The sequence below is a fragment of the Scyliorhinus torazame genome, chromosome 5 (genome assembly GCF_047496885.1).
Source record: "Scyliorhinus torazame isolate Kashiwa2021f chromosome 5, sScyTor2.1, whole genome shotgun sequence".
Taxonomy (NCBI): Eukaryota; Metazoa; Chordata; class Chondrichthyes; order Carcharhiniformes; family Scyliorhinidae; genus Scyliorhinus; species Scyliorhinus torazame.
Window position 1 is genome coordinate 224,952,945 of NC_092711.1, and position 25,442 is coordinate 224,978,386.

General features: G+C 49.0%; 1 protein-coding gene and 1 pseudogene across 6 annotated transcripts in view; both read left to right on the top strand.

The window, feature by feature from the left end:
- The window catches only part of LOC140420974 (ETS-related transcription factor Elf-1-like), a 371,469-nt gene that overhangs the window by 115,261 nt on the left and 230,766 nt on the right, over positions 1-25,442 (top strand). For 5 of the 6 annotated variants that reach the window (XM_072505189.1, XM_072505195.1, XM_072505193.1 and 2 more), the window contains 2 exons: positions 7,577-7,798; positions 10,626-10,718. The gene's annotated coding sequence lies outside the window, so the exon portion shown is untranslated. The remainder of the gene's footprint in view (positions 1-7,576; positions 7,799-10,625; positions 10,719-25,442) is intronic. The other variant, XM_072505192.1, reaches the window with a different exon arrangement.
- On the top strand, positions 592-984 carry LOC140422749 (small ribosomal subunit protein uS8-like; annotated as a pseudogene).

Genomic DNA, 25,442 nt, shown 5'->3' on the forward strand with positions numbered 1-25,442 from the left:
GGTTTTGTCAGGATATGCAGATAATGATATACAGACAGGCAGCTAATGAACACACAGAACAGGACATGACCAATGAGCAGGCAGGACACTCAGGGGTAGTATCTCACTATAAAAGGCACGAGGCACTCACACTCTGCCTCTTTCCACTGATGAACATCTACAGAGTGAGCCAGGGTGTATGTACAGTATCACACCTCCAGCACGTAACTAAGAGCTAGTCTGGTTCAATCAGACAGAGTAACCACACTTAAGTTAGCAGAGAGTCGAACTCCGAGAACTGTGCTACTGGTTCAAATCAGATTGAACTAACTTCAAGGTCTGGAGTATCTTTTGGTTAAAGCTGCATCCAGTTGCAGCCTGTGTTATCACAGAGTACATAACACAACAGGTTTCACCCACACAATGCAAAAGATGCGCAGGGTAGGTGGATTGGCCACGCTAAATTGCCCCTTAATTGGAAAAAAATGAATTGGGTATTCTAAATCTATTTTTTTTTTAAACGACCTCCCTGCATTTTGTCTGTCAGGTCCTTTGGGATGTCTTAAAGTGCTCCACACGTGCTCTTTCTGCCATATTGACCGAAGCGGCATCATGGTGCGCATGAATGTTCTTGCTGATGCCCTTACCTGCATCAACAATGCAGAGAAATGTGGAAAACGGCAGGTTCTCATCCGGCCATGCTCCAAAGTGATTGTGAGATTCCTGACTGTAATGATGAAGCATGGCTGTATTGGAGAGTTTGAAATTATTGATGACCGCAGGGGTGGGAAAATAGTTGTCAATCTCACAGGCAGACTGAACAAGTGTGGTGTCATTCGTCTCCGATTTGATGTTCCAATAAAGGAGCTAGAAAGGTTGGAAAATGGTTTACTGCCTTCCCGTCAGTTTGGGTAACTCGTTCTAACGACCTCAGCTGGCATCATGGACCATGAAGATGCCAAGCGAAAACATACGGGAGGAAAAAACCTAGGATTCTTTTTCTAAAATGTGAAACCAGTCTATAATAAACCCCCCCCCCCCCCCAAAGAAAGTGCTCCACACGTAATTAAACACTTTCAAAATTGTGATCACTGTTTAACCCATAAAATCTCTGTGGTCCTTTCTAACCTCATTGCAATAGGTATCCAAACCTTTATTCACTCCCTTCTTTGGGTGCTCAACGAGCAAGGATCCGCACTGCTCTGTAGGAAAATAAATTGATTCAGAGGCAAGGCTACATTTCACAGCAGGAAGTGATTATGCCCCAATAAAATAGATCCACTTAATAGATGTGTAGCTTCTACATGGGCCTTCTGTTCCTCTTCCTGTGGGATGGTGTCTAGCCTTCACTCCTAACTGGTCACAACAGCAAAATTAAAACCAGGAGTCATTGCCTGGAGAATTGAGCACAAGGCCCTGTGTCCAGCCATGCATTGGTGCATTGTATTAAGTCACACATGATCAATCAGTTAGTTAGGAGTGATACCAGTAAACGTGCAATATAAAAAACCAAGGGTGGCATTCTCCCATCAAGGGCTGAGTCCTGTGGTGGCGGCGGGAACAGGGACTATTTCCCGCTGCAAAGGCCATTTTAAAAAAAAACACGTCATATCTTCTGTAATTACTTATTCACCTGGGTAGAGCGGTACAGTGGCGCAGTGGTTAGTACTGCTGCCTCATAACACTGAGGATCCAGGTTCGATCCTGGCTCTGGGTCACCATCCGTCTAGAGTTTGCATATTCTCCCTGTGCCTGCGTGGTTCTCACCACCACAATCCACAGATGTGCAGGGTAGGTGGATTGGCTGTGGAAAAATTGCCCCTTAATTGAAAGAAAAAGATAGAAGCTCCCTCCACCCATTGCTGAGATGCTCCAGGGTGTATGGTCACTGGTGGTCTCCATCCCAAATTCCAACAGCAGCCCCAGACCTTCTACAAGTAAGTCCAGACTTCTGCATGTCACGTGGTCCAGATGCATTCTAGGCCGGCGTGATTCCCATTGGTGTCACATCGGCTGTGGAAGGGGAAGATTCCGGTCGGGCCTTTATCTACATCCCATTAACGCGATGCAAATTAATTTCATGTCGTCCTCCAGTGGAATTCCCGATCCGCCAGGGCATTCAGCATTGGAAGATCCAACTGTGATTTCACGGAAGCATTAAATCTATTTTTGGACCTCATGCAGAATTCTCCCTACCCACTATTGATCCCACTGGTGGGGCCCTGGATAATTCCGCTTCAAGGTTTCCCATGTTCATATTTTGTTTTTTTTTTGCTATTTATGTGACTGTGAAAGTGGGTAGAATTTTGAGGTTGGAGAGCGATCGGTGCTCACCATTCTGCAATTCGGCATCTAACACGTAGCTGCCTATTCTCGAACTCCCAGTGCCGTTTAATGCTCGATTGAGAGTTGATTGGCAATGGGCAGGACTCCCGTCCTCCCTTGAAAGGGAGTCTCGCCTTGTGAGAGCTGTCAGCCAATCTAATGGGCCGACAGCACTTCAACCCGGTCAGACATGGCGCTGCAGTGGCCAGGAGCGGTACTGCTGCGCTCTGTCTGGGACTAAGTCTGGGAAGTTGGGGAGGGTATGTCCAGGTGGCAGGAGGGAGTTTGGGAGGGTGGCGATCACAGCGTGGGGTTAGGCCACGGAGGTGGGTGAGGGAAGGCCGGCCGGGGGAGGGGGGGCATAGAGACCTGGGTCTCCCAACACTCCGGGGGAGGGGTGGCACCTTAACTTGGAGGAGGCCTTCAGAGTGAGGTGTTCCCCCCCCCCCTCCACCCCATTCCCTGCTTCCTGCCCGAGATTGGGAATGTTGGTTCTGTTTGTTTCCCATCCTCCCCACACCTGCCAGCCTGGAAATTGAGGCTAGGTGGGTTAATGCCCCTTTAGTGGCCATTAAGTTCATTCAACATTATGCTCTTTTCCCTCCTCCACCTGCCTCCCTTCCTCTGGCCCTTTCCTTTTTTTAAATTTAGAGTACCCAATTCATTTTTTCCTATTAAGGAGCAATTTAGCGTGTTCAATCCACCTACCTTGCACACCTTTGCGTTGTGGGGGCGAAACCCACACAAACATGGGGAGAATGTGCAAACTCCACACGGACAGTGACCCAGAGCCGGGATCGAACCTGGGACCTCGGCGCCGTGAGACCTCTGGCCGTCTCCTGCCCAACCCCCTCACCCCAGTAAATCAGAAGCCGCCTCGGGGTGGTGTATAATTCTGTTTGATGTGTTTGCAGGAGAATATTTTACTCTGTAAATGAGAGTTGGTATGGTTTTTTGACCACAAGTCGTTTTTTGGTGTGAGCACCAATTACAACTTTCTGACCACTCCACATAATTCCATTGCATTGCTGGCCTAAGTTTGCAGATGTGGGAGACTAGGTGACTCTATTGATTTAGAAAACTGTTCTTTTTTTTTTTTTCATTTGTGGGGCTCGTGTTTGGATCCATTTGGGTCATTCCTCGATGACATGGGAAGGATGCTGCTGTAAAATGAATCCTTGTGAGCCATCTCAAACTGGTTCCTCATGTTTGGAGACCTAAATCCAAAGTAGCCCACCAACTGTGGCGCTAAATTAGGAACTTCACTCTTGAGATGCTAAATGTCGATGGTGTGGGAAATGTAAAAAATAATGTTGTTCAAGTAAGGGTGATATTTTGACTTGGGGGTCAGGATATGTTGGGTAGAACAGCCCAATTCTTACCAAGGACCACCCATAGCTGGGCAGACAGTCTGGCCTCCAAATAATGCTGAGAAGGTCCCTGTTCACGTAGTCTGTGTGTGTGAGGTGATTGTCCCTTTAAAGGGCAACACAGCAGAGTAAGGGTCATCTGATCTGTGTAACCAATCAGGACCAGGGTCCATGGCAGAGATATTCTGGGAATGAGCTAGAGTCATGAAGCTGCTATACAATTCTTATTAATAAATACCTTTTGTGTTCACTGATGAGGTCTGTGAAAGTGTTTGTGTCTGTTCACTGCATGATATTTTCCGACTAGGAACAGAAGAAGGAGCACTGCGTCATTCAGTTGCGCTGATCTGGTCCATCATTCAGTTAGATCATGTGTATCGTTACTCTATTTGTCCACCTTGGTTATGCATCCCTTAATACAGTTGCTATATAAAATCTATCAGCGTCAGTCTTTAAAGTTTCAAATGATTTAGTTTCAGTAGCCCTTTTGGCGAGAGAGATCCCGATTGCCCCACTACCCTTTGTGTAAAGAAGTACTTCTTGACATGCCCCTAAATGGCCGAGCACTAATTTCAACCTGACACCCCTGCCCAACCGATGATCTCTGTCTACCCTACCAAAATCATTTTAAACACCCGCGTTAGATCATGCTTTACTCCTATAAATTGATGTGCAGGGCAGCACGGTGGTGCAGTGGTAGCACTGCAGTCTCATGGCACCGAGGTCCCAGGTCGATCCCGGCTCTGGGTCGCTGTCCGTGTGGAGTTTGCACATTCTCCCCGTGTTTGCGTGGGTTTCGCCCCCACAACCCAAAGATGTGCAAGGTAGGTGGACTGAACACACTAAATTGCCCGTTAATTAGAAAAAATGAATTGGGTACGCTAACATTTAAAAATAAATAAATTGATGTGCACACAAGCCGAGTCTTTGCAACTTTTCAATTCCACCTTTTTCAGCCATGGGATCATTTTGGTGAATCTACATAGCCCCTCCCCTCCGAGGACAATCTGAGATGAGACATTTATAACTGGATGCAGTACTCCAGATGTAACTGCGTTCAAAGGAACTTGGCAAGGGGGGGGCGTTAACAGATAGAAAAACGTCTCACTGTTCTGTGACATTGTGCAATCCCAATGTTTGAAAAAGACTGTAATTTTTAAGAAGCGATTAATTGAAAAACTTTGATATGAAGGTACCAGGCAATCCTTTCTGAGGCCTGTTTCTTGCTTGTGGGGTCTGTTGAACAGGCTTGAATTTGTCATTGTAATCTGCAATTGTGAAAAGGCATCTTAAACGAGCACCACCACTTTTTGCTGGCAGGTTTCCACAAATACATGTGGTTAGAACAGTAAAGTTGAGCAGTGACTTACGGAAAGCCCAGTCAGCAGCCTCCAGCCACTCCCTTCACTTTGCACTGCAAATGGAGTGGGCCAGGCACTGACCCCCAAGCCTCAATGTTTTTTTGTTTTTAAAAAAATTTTAATTCACCTTTTTCACATTTTCTCCCACATTTACATCCATCAACAAAAAAACAACAATCAGTAAGATATGTCAGTCCCCATAATAACAATGATCCCATCTACCCACCAACCCCCAAACCTCAACCAGCATGTTTACATAAACAAATGACAAAAAAGAATCAGGAATTACCCGTAGTCACCCTTAATCTTACACAGCTCTCTTCTCGCCCCCCCCCCCCCCCCCCCCAAGGTCTCCAGCTCCTCCCATCCACTGCCTCTTGTAAAACTCCTCCCCCTACCCTCGGTTCCTTCCCCCCAACTTTCCACCCCGGCTAGACCACTCGGACCCTGTTCTGCCAGGCTCCGATGGCCGCAGCCCCTCCCCCCACCTCACTCCCGTTCACTGGCCGGCTTAAACCGGCCAGCGTGGAGGCCCCCGCCCGGGTCCCTTTCCCCCTTGCCCGGCCCTAGGAAAGCCCAAAGATCCCCTTTTAGCACACAAACCCCGCATATCCACCTACACCCCAAAGAACCCTCATTTCGAGTGAAAGTCCCGTCCCTTCCCTTGTCCAAATATATACCAGATTGGCTCCTTTAGTCTCTACACCCGTGCGCAGAAAGAAGAAAAAGAAGAAAATACAGTCATGAGGTTACATCGGCACATGGCCATTCCTCAATTTGTCAGTTCTGCCACAGTCCTTCTGCTTTCGCAAACTCCTCCGCTGCTTCCGCCGTTCCAAAATAAAAGCCCCTGAGCTTGTAAGTCACCCTCAGCTTCGCTGGATATACAATGCCGCACCACACCTTGCTAATGTACAGTGCCCTCTTCACCCGGTTGAAGGCAGCCCGCCTCCTTGCCAGCTCCACCGTAAAGTCCTGGTATACACTTATACCAGCTCCAGCCCACTGCACCACCCGCTTCTGCTTGGCCCAGCTCAGGACCTTCTCCTTCACACTGTACCTATGGAAGCACAGAGTCACTGCCCTTGGCGGCTCACTCGCCTTTGGTACAGGCCTCCACGACCGATGAGCCCGATCCAGTTCCTATCGGGAGGGAGCCTCCCCCTCCTCCAATAGTTTTGCCAGCATTGCAGCAAAATACTCAGTCGGCTTCGGTCCTTCAACTCTTTTGGGCAGCCCCACAATCCTCAAATTCTGTCGCCTGGATCTGTTTTCCAGGTCTTCCATTTTTCCTCGCAGATCCTTGTTAGGGTCCATCACCTCCCGCATCTCTTTCCCCATCGAGGCAAGTTGATCACCGTGCTGCAATAACGTCTCCTCCACTTCCTTCAGCGCCTCCCCTTGCTCTCGCACCTCCGCCACTGCGCTCGCCACCTCCGTCCTCACCGAGGAAACCGCCTCCTCCACCAACACACTCAAAACCTCCCTCATCTCCTTCCTCACTGTCTCCATGCATTTCGCAATCTGCGCCAACTGCTTTTCAAATTCCACTGCCATCACCTTAGTTATTTATTCAGCCGTAAGCAGTGCGGCCTTCCCTGGTGCTCCAGCCTCCATTTTCCTTGGTGACCCCGCGGTGACCTTTCCACTCCCCGACAGACCTTCAGCTGTTTCTTTTTCAGCCGTTTTCTTGCTCACCCTCGACATTTTTCTTTGTTTTTTTTTCCTCCTGGGTCTTCACTGTGCCTCCTCCGTGCCTTCTCCCTGCTTCTGCCGCCTCCGTGGGCACTGGGACCGGGCTTAAAGCCCCAAAAATGCCGTTCCCGAATGGGAGCCCTCCATTGTGCGGCCGCCTCCCGTCCGCCGTCACCGGAAGCCCCCAAGCCTCAATGTTGTAGAATCCCTATCGTGCAGAAGGAGGCCATTCAGCCCAAAGGTTCTGCACCAACACGCTGAAAGAGCACCCAACATAGGTCCACTTCCCCGATCCTATCCCCGTAATCCAGTAACCTTTGGACACTAAGGGGCAATTTAACATGAAACGAGCTACATTTTGCACCAATCCTCCTAACCTACACATCTTTTGACTGTGGGCGGAAACCGGAGCACCCAGAGGAAACCCACGCAGACGTGGGGAGAATGTGCAAACTCCATACATTCACCCGAGGTCGGAATCAAACCCGGGTCCCTGACGCTGTGAGGCAGTGGTGCTAGCCACTGTGCCACCGTGACGCCCTTAGTTCAACCCTGTAAAACTGATGACCAAATTATTTTAAGAAACGTGCACCAGAGATTCACGCGCCTGTAAAACAATGGACATCTGTCCAGTTTTTACATTTGTTCCATTCCACCTGGTGTTAAGTGTTTGGATGTTGGGCCCTGGGGAATGCTTACGTAAAACGTCTAGGACTAGGGTAGGGTAGTGAAGTGAGATGTGCCATGTGAGAGGCGCAAGGGTGCCAACCACGATGCCTTTGTCTCTTGAGCTTGTAATACAAACCCGGACACAGCAAACATGAAGTTACCTCAATATTTTTTCAGTCTCTTTAGATGATATCCGCTTTTTGTACAAACTGGGAGATCAACCGTTGGAAACTACATCCCTGCTGCAGAGTAATTCTGAACGGGCGAACGGATCAGAGAAAATAGAAACAGTAATGGGCGATGCAGCCCTTGGAGCCTGTCCTGCTGATAGTGGATCTGAACTCCGACTCCACTAACTACATTTTGCACCATATTCCTTGCTGAGCTTCCGTCACACAGGTGAGTGTCAGCAGTTTGCAGCATTCTCAATTTCCTGTCCATTTGACGCCAGTTTTGCTTGATATTGTTTTCTTTGACGCTGTTTGCTTTTGATCCCTCGCATTTTTTTCCTGTGCCAATTTCACAACTCCCTCACTCGTCCGCACTCTCTAGAAACTATTGATGGCTTCCTTGGGGCCTGGTTCCATGCGCACCTTCCTTGAATTTTTAAAATTCATTTTTTACAGGATGTGGGATTCACTGGCCAGACCAGCATTTTTGCCCATCCCTAATTGCCCTCGAAGGTGGTGTTGATTGCCTTCTTGAACCACCACAGTCCATGTGGCGTAAGGTACACCCGCCATTGCTGTTAGGGAGTTCCAGGATTATGACCCTGTGGCAGTTAAGGAACAGTGATATATATTTCCAAGTCAGGACGGTGATTGTGTGGTCTCGCTTGTATGGTTAGCAGTCATATGTGAGTCTGGGGGAGTGGGGTGAGAGGACCAGGAAAAGGAGTGTGTTGGAAGGCAGTATGAGTCCAAAACCAACAAATGTGGACTGAATGCTTCCCTCACATGTAGCCTGGCGATGACTTTCCTGCCTGTGACCTGCATTGGCATTCTTCGGCCATCAATGAATTTGTACTGGCCAGGAGCATTTCACCGAGCTGTATAAACGTGTAGCTGGTCACTTGTTACCTCAGTGTTATGAGATTCGCAAATGAGTTTACAAATTGCTTCTTCTTGCGGTCATAAAATGCTAAATTATTTTTTGAATTGTTCTCATGATGTGGGCATTGCTGCGAGGCCAGAATCTGTGGCCTGCCCCTCATTACCTTTGAGAAGATGGTGGTGAGCCACTTCCTTGAATTGTTGCAGTTGTGCGGTGTAGGTACACCCAAAGTGCTGTTAGGAGGGGCCTTCCAATGACAGCAAAGGACCAGTGATATACTTCCAAGTTGGGATGATAAGTAGCTTGTGTGAGAATTTGAGGGTGGTGGTGTTCCCATGTGCCTACTGCCCTTGTCCTTCTAGGTGGTAGTGGTTGCAGGTTTAGAAGTTACTGTTTAAGGAGCCTTGGTGAATTTCTGCAATACATCGTGTAGATGGTACCACGCTGCTGCCACTGTGCATTGTTGGCGGAAGAATGAATATTTAAAGTGGTGGGCGGGGTGCCGATTAAGCGGGCTGTTTGATTCTGTGTGATGTTGAGCTTCTTGAGTGTTGTTGGAACCGCACTCATCCAGGTCAGTGGAGAGTATTCCATCACACTGCTGTCTTGTGCCTTGTATAGATGGTGGACAGGCTTTGGGGGAGTCAGGAGATGAGTTGTTTGCTGCAAAATTCTCAACCTCTGATCTGTTCTTGTATCTACAGTACTTATATGGCTGGTTAGCTTTTGGTCAACAATGTCAAAAAGTGTTCCACTTGTACAGAATATCACCCATGTTGTGACTCATCCTTAGCAATCTGTTCGCAGTGCCAAGCAAAGAAAGGGCATCAAATGTGGCAGACCAAGGCAGGCCAGCAGCGCGGGTTCAATTCCCGTACCGGCCCCCTCAAACAGGCGCCGGAATGTGGCGACTAGGGGCTTTTCACAGTAACTTCATTGAAGCCTACTTGTGACAATAAGCAATTTTCTTTTCATTTCATTTCAACTTATGTCAGTGTTTGGCAATGGTTTGTTCTTCTCATACCGTGGCTGTTACTCAACCTGTGCTTGTTTCTGAGCAGTAGGTTTTAAACAGTGCGCTGGACAATGGAAGGGAAGTTCCATTAGGAAAAACTTGAAACCCAAAATGAATTCTGAGGCCTGGCTGCACTAAATTCAGACCCAGTTTGGGTAAATGTGAAAACTGAATTGGTGACTTGACTGGATGGTCCATATCACACTGGCAGCAAGAAACTCCAAATCCAAAGGGGTTAAAGGGACAGTGACAGGGCGGGGTTAAAGGAATAGTGTCAGCACCTAAAAGGGCAGTGAGACCACATCAGAAATTGGGTTTTGAAGCGCAGCAATGCAGCAGCGGAGTAATTAGGTAGTTCCTGATAGCCACTCTATACAACAACTGGCATTATTTGATACTGCTATCTGTGCCCTCTTGGGATATTTTTATTTACAAAATTTTTGGCAGTTGTAGTAATGTATTCGCCAAAATTGCAGCTGCACATCCTTCTGTTAACATGTGACTGAGTATCCTTCAGAATTCACTGCCCCTTTAAGAGGATGGTTCAATTGTCATATTTTAGTCTGCTGACTGGAGCCACTCCTTTAAACGTGTTTTTTTTTTCAAGAAATGCTTTCAACTTCGTCGGAAGTTTGGTGGAGGGAGGAGGGGGTGGGAGTGTTGAGCGAACGTTTCTTTTCATACCATAGTCCAGTTCAGTGAGAGACTAGATTCACCAAGCAGTTCTCAGTATCGCTCTTATTGGGTTTGAAATTCAGGTGTGCTTCAGGCACTTTTCGTTTTAAGCTTTGTCCCAGTTTGCTGTGTGTGCGTGTGCCAGACAAGAAGGCTGTGCCCCCTCACCTATAGGAATTTGCATAGGACGCCAAGGGCAGTCATTGGGTGCATTCAGTGTGTGGGTGTGCCTCACCCAGAACCGGCTGCGTTGTATGTGTTTGTCTATGAGTCATAGTGAAAGACTAAGCAGCGACAGTTGAAGTTGTGGTTCTCCTTTTCTCAATCAGCCATTGCTGTCGGGAACCAACAAGCAAAGAGAAACTTTTGAGACAAAAAGACAAATAAATCGTTCTGAAGGAGGAACTGCTTGACTTCCCGGTTGCGTGTTGAGAGACAGGCACCGAGTTGGGTTTCACATCTCCCCATTCTGCTGATTCACAGGTGCAGGTTCTGCACGTTTGACTGGAGTTTTACCTGCCTGGATAAACGGATAGATGGGTACAAACAGCGACACGGGACACACCGCTTCATAAGGTAACTGACTGACCCCTTGACTCTGCCCATTTCTTCTCGAAGCTCCACGCGCCAAGAGGGCGTGCACGATATCTGATTTTGGCTCTTTCGCTGTCACTTGACGTGCCTGTGGAAACTTTGGTTGTTGTGTGCTTGCACCGGTCGGTGCTGAGCAGTCTTATGTCCCAGTAATCTCTCTTGTTAACTATTAAACCATTGTGCTGCTGCCTGTGTGTGTGTGTGTGGGGGGTGCTGGGGGGTGCTTGGGGGGGGGGGGGGGGGGGGGGGTTGTGCTGGGGAGAGAACCAGAGGCAGGTGGCTGTGTTCAGTGTGATCGAGTGAAGTCTGTCAGGAGCCCAGTGCTTTATTATGTGCAATACTTCCACTGCTTTGAAATGGAGAGGGTGTGTTGATTTTGATGCTTTGTTAGGTGTTGACGTAAATCTTTCAATTGTTTTGACCTTTTTTAATTACCCCCCCCCCCTCCCTTCCCCAAAATGGCTGTGCTGGTCCATTGTTCTGTGTTTCAGCTTAAGCACTGTCGGTTGTACCAGGTGGTTAAACGTCAAACTTGTGTGCGTATCTCCCTCTCTCTTTCCCCCCCCTCCCTCCCCCCAACCCCTCCCCGCGCCTCTCCTAACCCACCATTTCCCCAATCTTCCCTCAACCAGCCACTCCCCCCACCCACCTCCTTACCATTTAGAATTAATGTCAGATGCTTGGTTTGCTCAGCACATCCTCAGGCTCTGGGAGGCACCTTTCCAGCTCGGCAGTTGTTTTTACTAAGCTGGTTAAGTGATGATGTAATATGGGGCAATGGAAATCCTACTGCAGAAGGTATTTGGCGGAGATGTACAGAGTGGGCAGTCATTATCAGGAACATGATGGAAAGGCACTGGTTTTACATCTGTTCACCGATTCTAGCTCTCAGTTTAGAGGAGTAATAAGTATTGGGTGGTTTTGGGCTGCTCTATTTGCAGATTAAGGTGTTGTCTGTCCACTGCTTACTGGAAGCAAGAATGTGTTGACTGCAGCTGCAGGAATGGCGCTTGTTTCTGGCTGAACCTGATCAATGGCATGAGGGGTCCAAATCTAGCTCGGACAGCTGGGTGTTGATTTTGATTTTGCAACAAATTGCTTGGCCGTGAGTTGAATCTAAGTTCCCAGTGTAATTGGGACTGTTTCAAATGTGTGTAAAACTCTTGAGCAACAACACCTTAATTTGCTTTTATTATTTACTGTTCCGCTGACTCGCAAATAAGCAAATCAAATAAGCTTCATGACGAAGCTCTTATCTTTCTCCCTAACCTCCTAAAGTGGGTGCAGTTTTGCAGGTACTAATCGCCTTCTGGTACCTTGCCAAGGTGGGCTTGGCTAGCATGTGTACCTTCACAGTGTGAGTTGGCAGGTTAATAAACCCTAGAGGACATTGCAGCCAAATGTGATCCCTTATCCTCTCCTCTCTAGTCTTCGACATCTCCAAACTAACATGTAGTTACTTCCCCAGATCTGGCTGGGCCACATTAAGTTCTATCTTGCCTCAGTCTCCTCGACCCAAAGTGCTCACTGTTTCAGAATCATATTAGAAGGCGAAGGTAATGCCAACGATTACCTTCTCCTTGAACCCCCATCCCCTTCCTTCTCCACCTTTGTGTCCAACAGTAAGTACAAGGAGTTCATTTAGCCACTTAAGATCATCCATTCAATTGTCTGCTGCCTTCACCCCCCCCCCCCCCCAACCTTGTTTTCCCTTGCCAAACCTTCCCCTAGGCTTTCCCATCCAAGCTCTCCCCTCACCTAACGCCTCACCCCTTCAGAGCTGATCTGCTCCGTGAGACTTATTTCCTGCTCCCTTGATCCCATTCCCACTGCTGACCACATAACTTCCTTCCCTGGCCCATGCTAGCTGACATTCAAAATTACTTCCCTCTCTCTGACACTGTCAAAACACTGCCAACAATCCCTCTGCAAAGGAAGTCCAATTCAACCCCTACATCCCTGCAAACTGGTGCCCCATCTCCAATCTCCGTTTCCTCAGGTCGTTGGTTCTGTTGTCCCTTCTTGATCCTGGCACATCTCTCCTGTAACTCTTTGAAGTTCTCCAGCAATGGTTTCTCTCTTTTTTCCCCCCCACCCTGTACTGTTCTCTTTGAAGTTCTGCATGAATCCATCCATTGTCCCATTCGCTTCCTGATGTACATGTTACATATCAATGACAGAATCCAAAGACATGGGCAGAATTTTACACTGCCCCCAAGGTGGGTTCTGAGGGTGGGGTAGCATAAAATTGTATGGGTAGGATTCCCTGTGGAATGCTGCCTGCCCCAGACTAAATGGAATTTCACGATTGGGCGGGCAGGGCCTCGATTAGGAAACCATCCTTTCACTTGCTGTGGGCCTTAAGTGACCACTTGAGGGCTTGTTCCCACCCAGCTGGCGGGAGTCGGCGTGAGTAGGGAAGCCATTGGGACATTTTCTGATAATTCTCTGCAGAACTGCAAGCTGTTGCTAATGTCGTAGCTTATTCATTTAGATGGGCAGTTTCTTTGCAGCAGAGAAACTGATGTCCTCCCCATCCTCTATTGAGGTGACGACAATCCCCACCAAATATAGTCAGGCCGAATCTTCTCCTGCTGAGAGTGAGGTCAACCTCTTTAAAGCCACCACACCCAGGCAGAGCAACCTCCCCAGCCCAGCAGTGGGAAGGAACCATAAACCGTCATCTCCAAACACTCCGGTGGAAACCTATTCTCTGCAAAAGTGCCATGCAAGAAAGAGATTTGCTTTTAAATAGAGCCTTTTCTGACTTAAAGATGTGGGGCGCTATTCTCCCCCCACCCCCCCTCACGCCGGGTGGGAGAGTAGCTGGGGCGCCGCGCGAATCGCGCCACACCGCCCCGAACCCCGCACGCGATTCTCCCCACCACCCCCCGGAAACCAGTGGCGCGCGATTCGCACCGGGCCGAGCGGCCGCTACGACACGCCAGGTTCCCGCCGGTGCTGTCCACCCCTGGTCGCTGCCAGCGGGAACGCTGTGGGGGAGGGAGGGGGCTCCTTCACCGGGGTGGCCTCCGATGGGGTCTGGCCCGCGATCGGGGCCCACCATCCGGCGGGTTGGCCCACCCCCCGGGCCTACATCCTTCCGCGCGTGGCCCCAGAACACCGGCCCCATGTTGGTGAGGGGCCGGCGTGCGTAAGACGTTCCCCGCGCATGCGCAGGATGGCGCAGCCCAACTGCGCATGCGGCGCCGCGTAAGGACGCCAGAGCGGCGTGAACCACTCCAGCGCCGTGCTGGCCCCCTGTGAGGGCCAGAATAGGTCGTGCCCGGGGCCCTGTTCGTGCCGTCGTGAAACGCGACAGCGTTCACGACGGCGCGAACACTTGGCCTCCATTTCGGAGAATCGCCCCCATGCTCAACTGCTTTACAGCGAATGAAGTGTCATCACTGTTGTAGGAAACAAAACGGCCAATTTGGGCACAGTAAATTCCATCAGATGGGTAATGATGTTTTTATCATGTCAGATAGAGGGATAAATATTGGCCAGGCCAATTCTCCCCTTTTCTTTGCAGTAGTGCCTTGGGACCTTTTTCTGTCCACTTGAGAGGGCACATAGGCCCTGGATTTATTGTCTCCTCTGGAAAATGGCAGTTCTGACCGTGTTTCATAGAATTGCTACAGAAGGAAGCTATTCGACCCGTCGAGTCTACCTGGACTCTCCGAAAGAGTATCCTACCTAGGCCCACTCCCCCGCCCTATCCCTGTAACCCCATAGCCCCATTAAGGGACAATTTAGACTGGCCAATCTATCTAACCTACACATCTTTGGACTGTGGGAGGAAACCGGAGCACCCGGAGGAAGCCTACGTAGATATGGGGAGAATGTGCAAACTCCACAGACAGTCACCCAAGGCCTCACACTATCCATTCCCCCGATCTCAATCCCTGGCAAAATAGAAACCTGGACTCCCACTACTACCCCCACCTCCGAGAAGATAATCTCCCTCAGCTGGAGAGGAAAGAGGCCCTGATCAAATGAAGCTCTCTCTGTCTCTCACTGGCGAATGTTGGCCCGCGTTCTCCCTGACTGACTTTGAAGAAAATGGAACCTGCCCTTTATCCTCGATACTGAGGAGAAGAATAACCCTGATCAGCCAAGCTTTCCTTGCCTTTATTGTCTAGCACTCGTTGCCCCAGTCTCTCAGTCCACCTCCCCTTCCTTCCCTCTTTCTTGATCTTTCGCTCTTCTGTTTAATTCTTTTTGTCTTTCTCGCTCCTTCCACCTTACTCTACTAAGCTACAGGAAACCGATTCAACAGCATAAACACACAAAGCAGACCCACAGTCACCAGCACCCCATAACTCAAGTGAAAAGAGCAACATGAAATCACTGTTGCAGAGTGTGACCACATCATGTGGAAGTCAAGAGGCAAGTCTTGGGACTGTTACTTTTTGGGAAAGCTGGATGGTAACAGTGGTCAGACATGCAGAGAATTTACTGGGCACCAACCTTCACAAGAAGGCACAGAGAGAGGCTAGTTGTGCTCTGACTGTTTAACCCACAGCAGGAAACCTGGAAGGCCTATGTGAGTAATTCAAGCTTGTTTGTTTCAGAAATGTCCAAACCCCACATCATGGTTTAGATGCCCACCGCAGGAATTGTTGCGGGCGTGACGGACAATTTCGCCCATTCACCTTGGGCGGGAATTTCCGATCTCGGGGCCGCGCGACTGAAAGATCCCGCTTGTGTTCAAGATCTGAACCCAGCACCGTGCTTCCTGCTTATGAAACCGAGAGACAATAGCTGTGCATTCCTGGCAAAATCCATGTCTTGGATGTCTTCTCGTTCCAGTAAAGTGACAGTTTATGTAGGCAAGAGCCTGTGGACTGAAAAGATGACTTGCCGGGTACATAGTCTGTTTATTATCTGGATGAGTATAAAAGTACCAGTCGCAATGTTTGGTTATTTCATTTAAAACAAGGGGCACAATTTTACGCTGCCTACTGGGCGGGGGGGGGATGTGCCTGTAATGCCTTTCGCATTGGCCTTGCGCCTGCCCCAACCTCTGCATGATTTTGTGGTGGGATGGGCGAGAATTAGGCTGGCCACCCACCCTTGCCCAATTGAGGCCCTGAAGTGGCCAAATAATGACAACTTGGGTCCGCTTCCCACCTAGCCTAAATTTTCAGGCTGGGCAGGAGGAATTCAGCAGCAGAGGGTGCACCCAGAAAGGGACCCTGCTCAAGCTTTGGTTGGGAAGGCAGTGGGAGCACTTCATCAACTGCCTCCTTCCTTTCAATATTGGGTGACTTCCCCTTCACAAGTTCTTCCACTGCCCCTCCACCTCACCGGTGCACCCTCCCGCCCAGCCTCTCCGCCAACACCCCCCGACCCTCGTCTGTCCACCCTCTTGGGCCTCACCTGTCACTGCCCTGGGACCCTGTCTACATTTATCTTGTCCTGGTCTAGACCCTGGGGACTGGCTGCGGAGAAGCTAGTATCCACTGCTTTGTGTTCTTCACTGACTTTTCGGGTGATGCGAGTTGGAAACCACACCGCTCCCAACAATCCTGGAGAACGTTTATATTTGATTTTCCTGACAGAAGCTAGGTTTGATCCTTCAGCATGTTTGTGGTATCAAGAACGTCTCCTTTAAGGCAGTGTTTGGCATGTGTGATAATGACATTTGGAAAACTGCAGGTCACTTTTTCCAATGAGTGAGGTTCAGCAATGAACCTTAAATGTGTTCATTCCCCTGTGTGTTATTCTTCAGGCTGGTATTAACCAAATAAATAGGCTGATGATTCCCTAAAAATAAAGCTTAAAATAAAGTTAAATATTTATACCTAAACTTCACCAGTTTGGAAAACATAGCTGTGGCCTGGATAAATAGATTTTCTGAAATTAAAGGTGGAGGAAATGTCTGTTTGGTGAATGAGGTGTGGTGGGAGTGTATCCTTTCATCTGTCTGTCAGAATGCTAGCAGTTGTATTTTAGAAATTGTTGAAGGCTGTTAGAACCTTAAGTAATTTGGATGGCCATAATTGAATGCCCAGTTCATTGAACTAAAGTGACCCTTGTGTCTGCCCTGAGAGCTCAGTGGGTAACTGCACAGGCCCTGGTAAGATGCTGAGCTGTACACTCCAGGAATGTCCACGGTTTCACCCCTGGTTTGTGCAAGTGATTATCATAGAATTTACAGTGCGGAAGGAGGCCATTCCGCCCATCGAGTCTGCACCAGCTCTTGGAAAGAGCACCCTACCCAAGGTCAACACCTCCAACCTATCCCCATAATCCAGTAACCCCACCCAACACTAAGGGCAATTTTGGATACTAAGGGCAATTTATCGTGGCCAATCCACCTAACCTGCACATCTTTGGACTGTGGGAGGAAACCGGAGCACCCGGAGGAAACCCACGCACACACGAGGAGGATGTGCCGACTCCGCACAGACAGTGACTCAAGCCGGAATCGAACCTGGAACCCTGGAGCTGTGAAGCAATTGTGCTATCCCAATGCTACTGTGCTGATCTGGGCAAACCGACAGGCCTCTCACCCCCATATTTGGAATGTGAGATGCGCCTAACCAGGTTTCCATCTTATCCAGTAGTCATGAAGTTAGATTGGAACTTGCCTCTGATAAGCTTAGCAATTCATTGGCCGATCCAGACTTGCAGCTTAGTGCTGCCAGGTTTAGAAGGCCCGTCAGTCTTTAACTGAGCTGCAACAACCAGCAAGGTGGCACAGTGGGTTACTAATGCTGCCTCACAGCGCAAGGACCAGAATTCAATTCCGGCCTTGGGTGACTGTAGAGTTTGCATGTTCTCCCCGTGACAGCATGGGTTTCCTCCGGGTGCTCTGGTTTCCTCCCACAGTCCAAAGATGTGCAGAGGAAGTGGAATGGCCCTTAGTGTCCAAAGTTGTGCAGGTTGGATGGGGTTGTGGGGATAGGGTGGAGAGTGGGCCTCGGTTGGAATGCTCTTTCAGAGGCTCGGTGCAGACCCGATGGGCTGAATGGCCTCCTGCACTGTAGGGATTCTACGATGAGTCCTGCCTTCAGGAGATGAGGGAAGTTTGAGGGTGGTAGGGGGAGGTGACCAAGTAATTTTTATTTTACCGCAGGGATGGAGATGTGGACTATTGAAGTCATGCAATGGCAGAAAGTGTTCTGGGAGTTTTGGAGAAGCTGCCTGCTTGTTGTGCTTCTTGCTTGTTTAGCCAGTGGTTACAAGGGAAACAAAATGTTCCATTCCTTGGTGTGATCATCCCCAGCCTCAGTGAGGTCACAAACACCAGCGAGAATGATGTGGGAATCTCACCCAGCTGCTTCATTTTACAAGCAAATTGTTGGGAGTCCAGGCCGAAATTCTCCAGAATGGTGACTGGAATTTCTTATAAAAGTATCATGTATAATTTTATGCCGTTGTTAAAGAAAAAACTTCCAGTTATAACAGCCAGAGAATTTAGCCTAAACCTAAATTACATGTGTGAACAATACGTTTCACCAGTAACTCCCTGGTAGTTTGATTCATAGCTTCCTTAAAACAAATTTACAACCAGGGTTTTTGCATTTTGCAAGAAATAAATGTGACATTCTTGGAAAAATAAAAGATCCAAATGCGGAGTAAATGTGGCCTCCCGTTAAATCGGGGCCAAACCCCAACTGAATCTGCTGTTGCCACAAGTTGACTTCATTGAGCTTATCTTCTTTGACTGTCATTGATCACCACTTCTGTCTGTCCTGTGCTTCCTTCACATATTCCATATAGGTCAACTCTATCCAACCCATTATATCCATCACCCATTGCTCCTCTCTTTCCCTCTCCTATGTTTTCCATCGAACATTCCTTCCAGTAGTTATCTACTGTCTGCTCTGACGATGTGACCAAAATATTGAATTTTTTCTCTCTTTGTTAATTTCCTCTTTTCTCCCGGCACTTCCAGCACTCCCTCATTGGTCTTCCGTGGAACATCTCCCATATGTCCACATTTTAAATGCATTCAGTTGATCAGTAGTCGCTTTATCAGCATCTGATGCATATAATACTTGAGGCTGTTTTCGTTAGAGAGAAGAAGGTTAAGAGGTGACTTAATTGAGGCATACAAGATGATCAGAGGATTGGATAGGGTGGACAGTGAGAGCCTTTTTCCTCGGATGGTGATGTCTAGCACGAGGGGATATAGCTTTAAATTGAGGGGAGATAGATATGACAGATGTCAGAGGTAGGTTCTTTATTCAGAGTGTAGTAAGGGTGTGGAATGCCCTGCCTGCAACAGTAGTGGACTCGCCAACACTAAGGGCATTCAAATGGTCATTGGATAGACATATGGACGATAAGGGAATCGTGTAGATGGGCTTTAGATTGGTTTCACAGGTCGGCGCAACATCGAGGGCCGAAGGGCCTGTACTGCGCTGTAATGTTCTATGTTCTATGTTCTATAATACTCCGAAACATAGAACGTAGATGGCAAAATTCGCAGCATTCTTAAGATTCCTATGATTCAGGTCCAGTTTCTTTACATAAGAACTAGAAGCAGGAGTAGGCCATCTGGCCCCTCGAGCCTGCTCCACCATTCAATGAGATCATGGCTGATCTTTTGTGGACTCAGCTCCACTTTCCGGCCCGAACACCATAACCCTTAATCCCTTTATTCTTCAAAAAACTATCTATCTTTATCTTAAAAACATTTAATGAAGGAGCCTCTACTGCTTCACTGGGCAAGGAATTCCATAGATTCACAACCCTTTGGGCGAAGAAGTTCCTCCTAAACTCAGTCCTAAATCTACTTCCCCTTATTTTGAGGCTATGCCCCCAAGTTCTGCTTTCACCCGCCAGTGGAAACAACCTGCCCGCATCTATCCTATCTATTCCCTTCATAATCTTATATGTTTCTATGATTCTATATGCCCCCTCATCCTTCTAAATTCCAGCTAGTACAGTCCCAGTCTACTCAACCTCTCCTCGTAATCCAACCCCTTCAGCTCTGGGATTAACCTAGTGAATCTCCTCTGCACACCTTCCAGTGCCAGTACGTCCTTTCTCAAGTAAGGAGACCGAAACTGAACACAATACTCCAGGTGTGGCCTCACTAACACCTTATACAATTGCAGCATAACATCCCTAGTCTTAAACTCCATCCCTCTAGCAATGAAGGACAAAATTCCATTTGCCTTCTTAATCACCTGTTGCACCTGTAAACCAACTTTTTGCGACTCATGCACTAGCACACCCAGGTCTCTCTGCACAGCAGCATGTTTTAATATTTCATCATTTAAATAATCTCTTTTGCTGTTATTCCTACCAAAATGGATAACCTCACATTTGTCAACATTGTATTCCATCTGCCAGACCCTAGCCCATTCACTTAGCCTATCCAAATCCCTCTGCAGACTTCCAGTATCCTCTGCACTTTTTGCTTTACCACTCATCTTAGTGTCGTCTGCAAACTTGGACACATTGCCCTTGGTCCCCAACTCCAAATCATCTATGTAAATTGTGAACAGTTGTGGGCCCAACACTGATCCCTGAGGGACACCACTAGCTACTGGTTGCCAACCAGAGAAACGCCCATTAATCCCCACTCTTTGCTTTCTATTAATTAACCAATCCTCTATCCATGCTACTACTTTCCCCTTAATGCCATGCATCTTTATCTTATGCAGCAACCTTTTGTGTGGCACCTTGTCAAAGGCTTTCTGGAAATCCAGATATACCACATCCATTGGCTCCCCGTTATCTACCGCACTGTTAATGCGGTGTTTGATGTTAACATGTCCTTCATTCTGACAGACCTGCTCCTAACCCCCTCAAGTCTACAGATTTCAAAATCCCCCATCTCCTGTTGTCTGCAAAAATTGGCAAAGATATGTATGTATGTATTTACATTGTATTTTCATGTATGTCCTATGTTTTTTCATGTATGGAACGATCTGACTGGACTGAACGCAGAACAATACTTTTCACTGTACCTCGGTACACTTGACAATAAATCAAATCCAATCCAAAGATATGTGAGCTTTTTCATTTGTCCAAGACTTTGCGATTTACTTCAATTTTCATTTGTTACATTTAATTTGGTGTAAAATCTGACCCAATTCTATATATGTTTATTTTTGCAATGGTTTTGTTAATTCCATCCTAAATCTCACTGTCACTCCTTTCTGTCAAAACTTGCCAGGTTCAGATTGGCACTTGGCATGAATGGAGCTTCAGTCTTTTTAAAAATAAAATAGGCCTGAATTTTCAGGCCAGCCCTCGACCATCCAGAGTGATTCCCGCCAACTCCAGCAGCCCCGATACCATTTCATGCTCTATTATTGATTGGCATAAGGCAGGACTTCTGCTGATTGGCCGGTAGCTCTCTAGTCCCTCCAGGCACAGCACTGTTGTGGCCAGAAGAGGGACTGCTGTGAGCTGCCGTGAACAAAGTGCCGGGAACCAGAGGGTAGGTAAGTGACAAGGGTCTGAGGGTATGAAGGGCAGGGTATGCCTGGCGGGTGAGACAATGGCATCTCTCTTTCTTCTCCCCCCCCCCCCCCCCCCCCTCCCCCCAAAATGCCCTGCCTGCCTCACTGCAAAATTGCTGTGCACTCTTTTGAGGACCGATTTGAGTTGGTCAGAATTATATTCGCATGAGTTCAGGAGAATGAAGGAGGATCTTGTAGAAACTTATAAAATTCTTACAGGTACTAGAAAGGGGAGATGCAAGAATCATGTTGGATGTTCCTGGTGGTAGGGATGTCCAGAACCAGGAGTCACAGGCTGAGGATATGGGGTAGACCATTTAGGATTGAGATGAGAAATTTCTTCACCCAGAGAGTGGTCGGCCTGTGGAATTCACTACCACAAAAAGCAGTTGGGCCCAAAACATTTAGATATAGCACTTGGGGCGAAGGGGATCAAAGAATATGGCGTGGAAGGCAGGACCAGGCAGTTGAATTGGATGATCAGCAATGATCATAATGAATGGCGAAGCAGGTTCAAAGCGCCAAATAGCCTCTTCCTGCTCCTATTTTCTCTGTTTTGATGGCCTCTCTGTTCTTCCTCAACTCTCCCACATACCATTCCTTTGATAAGACAATGACCAGTGCTGCATCTTTCGTCATCGGAGGCAGTTCAGAGGGCTGTTGGCTTCTGTGGATCCCATGAGTGGGAATTGAAGAGATCCAGAAAGGAAATTAAGGGAGTGGTGCTTCAATATAGTAAAAGTCTCACAAATTATGCTTATTGCAGTTTAGAGCAGTGCTTCCCAAATTTATTTTTCTACTTGTAATTCTACTTTATGACGTCAAATGGTGCAACCCCAGAGTGAAAATTGGGTTTGTTCAAACAGCAGAGATACCGGTACAGGAAAGAACAACTGAAACACCTACCACTTTGCAGGCTTTGGTGTCAGTGATCAGGCCCCATTGGCCACATCCACAGGCAAAAAGAATCACACACATTTAAAGGGGCACTGCTCCACAGTTGCAATTGTGCGGTGGCCCGTGAACCCAATTGCTTGTCCGTGACCCCACCAGGGTCTGCGAACCACAGTTTGGAAACACCCGAGTAAAAGACGGTTTATAACAACTACCCCTCTTTTTTTTAAATTTAGAGTACCCAATTCATTATTTTCCAATTAAGGGGCAATTTAGCGTGGCCAATTCACCTAGTCTGCACATCTTTGGATTGTGGGGGTGAATGTGCAAACTCCACACGGACAGTGACCCAGATCCGGAATTGAACCTGGGACCTCAGCGCCGTGAGTCAACAGGGCTAACCCACTACGCCACCATGCTGCCCCGACAACTACCTCTCTAATGATTCCATAGCTTTTGCCTCCGCTACTGCATCCAGAGACCATGGGCGGGATTCTCTCAGCCCGGGGCTGGAGAATCCCCCCAACCGGCGCGAATCGCGCCACGCCGACCTGACGGCCGGATGTGCTTCTCCACAGAGCGGAGAATCGACGCCATTGGCACGGCGTGAGTGGCGCGGCGCCGATCAGGGGCAGCTCTACACGGCCTCCCCGCCGATTCTCGGCCTGGGATGGGCTGAGTGGCTGTCGTAAAAATCCAGAGTCCCACCGGCGGCGTTCGTACCTGCTCTCAGCCAGCGGAACCTCGGCGTTGAAGGATCCGGGGGCAGCCCGTGGGGGGTTCCGACCCCGGGGGGGGTGCCTCCGATGTAGCCTGGCCCGCGATCGGGCCCCACCGATGGGTGGGCCGGCCTTTCTGGCTGGGGGCCTCCTTTCTTCCGCGCCGGCCCCTGTAGCCCTGCGCCATGTTGCGTCGGGGCCGGTACGTTGAAGGGAGCACTGCGTATGCGCTCACCCCGCGGCGCCCAGTTCATGCCAGGATCAGCAGCTGGAGCGGCGTGGTCCGCTCCAGTGCCGTGCTGGTCTCCCAGAATTGCTGATCCTGAGGCCGTGTTGACGCGTCAAGAAATGTGACGGCGTTTCCAGCGGCGTCAACACTTAGCCTCAGGGTCACCGAATCCCTCCCATTTGTGTGGTGTTTTCTGTCGGTTCAATTTAATTGACTAGCTTGTTAGTGGAGAGGAGCATCTGAAGGAAGATGCTGAAAATGCCGGGGTTTGGAAAAGTACACCGTGCCATTGTTAAAATGTTACCCGATCGCAGGTACCCGATCGGCCCCACAACCCAAAGATGTGCCGGTTAGGTGGATTGGCCACGCTAAATTGCCCCTTAATTGGAAAGACAATAATTGGGTATTCTAAATTTTTTTTAAAAAAGGGACCCGGGTTCAAATCCCGACTTGGGTCGCTGTCTGTGCAGTGTCTGCATGTTTGCCCGTGTCTGCGTGGATTTTCCCCAGGAGCTCTGGTTTCCTCCCACAAGTCCAGAAAGATGTGCTTGTTCGGTGAATTGGATGTTCTGAATTTCTACCTCTGTGTGCCCGAACAGGCGTTGGAGTGTGGTGACTAGGGGATTTTCTCAGTAACTTCATTGCAGTGTTAATGTAAGCCTACTTGCGACACTAATAAAGATTATTAATATTTTTTTTAAAAAAACATTTTTTATTAAGGTTTTAATAAAATTTCAATAACAAAATGAAAAAGGAACCCAACAGGGTTAAGTACAAAACACAGTCCAAAAAAGCAACCCTCCATACCCTCCTCCCCCGTACATAAATAATAAATTAACATTAACACCCCGACTTAACACAACAAATATATACACCCCCTCAGAACCCCCAGTGTAAATAACAAAAGCAAAAATAAAATAAACACCCCCCCCCCCCGAGTTGCTGCTGCCATTGACCAATGTCTACTGTTCTGCCAGGAAGTCTAAGAATGGTTGCCACTGCCTAAAGAACCCTTATACCGCCCTCTCAAGGCGAACTTCACCCTCTCCAACTGAATAAACCCCGCCATATCGTTGATCCAGGATTTCACGCTTGGGGGCCTCGCATCCTTCCACTGAAGAAGAATCCTTCGCCGGGCTACCAGGGACGCAAAGGCCAGAATACCGGCCTCTTTCGCCTCCTGCACTCCCGGCTCCTCTGCCACCCCAAATATTGCGAGCCCCCAACCCGGTTTATCCCTGGAACCTACCACCCACGACACCGTCCTCGCTACACCCCTCCAAAATTCCTCCAGCGCTGGGTATGCCCAGAACATATGGGTGTGATTCTCTGGACTCCCCAATTGGACTCCCCAAGCACCTAACACACCTGCCTTCGCCCCCAAAGAACCGGCTCATCCTTGTCCCGGTCATGTGTGCCCTGTGTAGCACCTTAAACTGTATGAGGCTGAGCCTCGTGCACGATGAGGAAGAGTTCACCTTCCCTAGGGCATCTGCCCACGTCCCTTCCTCGATCTCCTCTCTCAACTCCTCCTCCCACTTACCTTTCACCTCCACCACCGAGGCCTCCTCCTCCTCCTGTATCACCTGGTAAGTTTCCGAGATCTTTCCCACCCACCCCCCAAGAGTACCCTGTCCTGTACTGTGCGTGGCAGCAGTCGTGGGAATTCCGCCACCTGCCGCCTGGCAAATGCCCTTACCTGTAAGTACCTGAAGGTGTTCCCCAGGGGGAGCCCAACCTTCTCCTCCAGCTCACCCAGGCTCGTGAACTTCCCGGCCACAAACAGGTCTCCCAACCTTCGTATCCCTGCTCTGTGCCACCCCAAAAACCCTCCATCTGTTCTCCCTGGGACGAACCGGTGGTTCCCCCATATTGGGGTCCACACCGAGGCCCCAACCTCCCCCCTATACCGCCTCCACCGCCCCCAGATTTTGAGGGCAGCCGCCACCACCGGGCTTGTGGTGTACCTCCTTGGAGGGAACGGCAGCGGCGCCGTTGCCAGCGGCCCCAGACTCGTACCCACACACGACGCCATCTCCAGCCTCTTCCATGCAGCCCCCTCCATCACCCACTTGCGCACCATCGTCGCATTGGCGGCCCAGTAGTACCCACAGAGGTTGGGCAGCGCCAGCCCCCCCCCTATCTCTACTCCGGTCTAGGAACACCCTTCTCACCCTCGGGAGTCCCTCGCGCCCACACAAACCCCCTTATACTCCTGTTGACCCGCCTAAAACAGGCCTTTGGGATAAACACTGGGAGGCACTGGTACAGGAACAAAAACCTTGGGAGTACCGTCATTTTGACTGACTGCATCCTACCCGCCAAGGACAGCAGCAACACGGCCCACCTCTTGAACTACTCCTCCATTTGCTCCACCAGCTTGTGAAATTAAGCCTATGCAGGGCCCCCCAGCTCCTGGCTACCTGGACCCCCA